Below are 2031 nucleotides of genomic sequence, written 5' to 3'. Positions count from 1 at the left end.
AAAGTTTCTGGATGAAAGGTGAAAATGACAGATCGTTGAAAGGTAGAACAGGGAAACATTTCTATAAGTAGAACTGGGAAATTTCAACCTTATTGTGTTTATGGCTTTAGGGCATAGCTTATGTTTTTCAGTATGAAATGGGAAACGTATACATGGCTATTTAAGATTCAATTATTTATAATATTGCATAATACTAAAGAATAGAAAATTAAGAGAAGATAATTAGATAAAACTTTAGTTCTTAGCTACATAATCGGACAACGGGTGCTTAGAGACCTTGCTTAGCCCACGGCGTTTGTTTCACCTATCCTATTTTTATACTAGCTTTTTTCTGTTTCATTCTTTGTAGTATTCATTCTGTTATGATATAAATGTTTCATTTAAAGTCCAACGTAAAAAAAAAGTTAATCTCCAAATCAAGTGGAAAAAAAAAAACATCAAGCTACGGAATTATGAGATTTCTCGTTAATGATAACAAAGGAGACAGTCTTTGATGAAATTTTCTTGACGAAATAGAACAGTTTTCTATACGAATTTTCTTTGAAATCCTTGTCTTTGCAGTATGATTTGCATTGCAAGTGGAATCGCCAAAGATTTTAAAAGGAGATAGAATAAGTCCTAAGATTTGTCTGTGATGCCTCTAATATCCTAAGGTTGTTTCAGTGTAGAAGAAATTTTCCTTTTATTTTATTTTTCCTTTTGCATTTTTAGCTATTCTGAAAGTTTTCAGCATAAAATTTTGCTTTGCTAATGCTATAAATTTGTGTGCATTTTCAATTTTTTTCAGATTACATGAATCTGCATTTCGCGGTAAATTAGCAGAGTTTTTGCATTAATTTAATTCATCAGGAAGCGATTTTAACATTTCTGGAGATCTTTTAGCAGAGTTTTTGCATTATTTTAGTCATCAGGAAGCGATTTTAACGTTGTAGAACCTCTCTTAGCAGAGTTTTTGCATTAATTTTAATCATCAGGAAGAGATTTTAACGTTTCAGATGTTCTCTTAGCAGAGTTTTTGCATTAATTTCTATCACTTTCCATGGCGAGTCAATAGTCGATCACGAAAATATGGTGACAATTGATGAAGTTTAACCAAGTAAAATGTAGATTATCAGAAAATTGTGCAACTTTAGCAGCCATCTTATTTATGGGGTGAGTTCATTTGTAATATCTGAACGAAATCATATTATCAGAAATCTTTGCATATTTGCTTTATTTTTCTCTAAAACTGACAGTACATAGGAAAACAGTACTTGGAGGTTCAAGCGTTTGCCAAAAATAATGAATGCATTAACAATGTGAATTCTTTACTAGTTATTATTATTATTATTATTATTATTATTATTATTATTATTATTACGAGCTAAGCTACAACCCTAGTTTGAAAAGCAAGATGCTATAAGCCCAAAGGCCCCTACAGGGAAAAATAGCCCAGTGAGGAAAGGAAACAAGGAAATAAATAAACTACAAGATAAATAATAAACAATGAAAATTAAATATTTTCAAAATAGCAACAACTTTGAAGTAGATCTTCCATATACTATATAAACTAAAACTTAAAAAAAAAAAGAGGAAAAGAAATGAGATAAAATAATGTGCCCGGGTGTACCCTCAAGCAAGAGAACTCTACCCCAAAACAGTGGAAGACCATGATACAGAGGCTATGGCACTACCCAAGACTAGAGAACAATGATTTGATTTTGGAGCGTCCTTCTCCTAGAGGAGCTGCTTTCCATAGTTAAAGAGTAATGTCTACCCTTACCAATAGGAAATTAGCCACTGAACAATTACAATGCAGTAGTTAATACTTGAGCTAAGAATTTTTTTTGGTAATCTCAAGTGTTGTCTGGTGTATGAGGACAGGGGAATACAGAAGGAATAGGCCAGACTATTCGGTGTATGTGTAGGGAAAGACTAAATGAACCGTATTATTATTATTATTATTATTATTATTATTATTATTATTATTATTATTATTTGCTAAGCTACAACCCTAGTTGGAAAACAGGATGCTATAATTATGGCCAGGGT

The sequence above is a fragment of the Palaemon carinicauda genome, chromosome 21 (assembly GCF_036898095.1).
Source record: "Palaemon carinicauda isolate YSFRI2023 chromosome 21, ASM3689809v2, whole genome shotgun sequence".
NCBI lineage: Eukaryota > Metazoa > Arthropoda > Malacostraca > Decapoda > Palaemonidae > Palaemon > Palaemon carinicauda.
The sequence above is the reverse complement of the archived record's forward strand: the minus strand, read 5'-3'. Positions refer to the sequence as shown.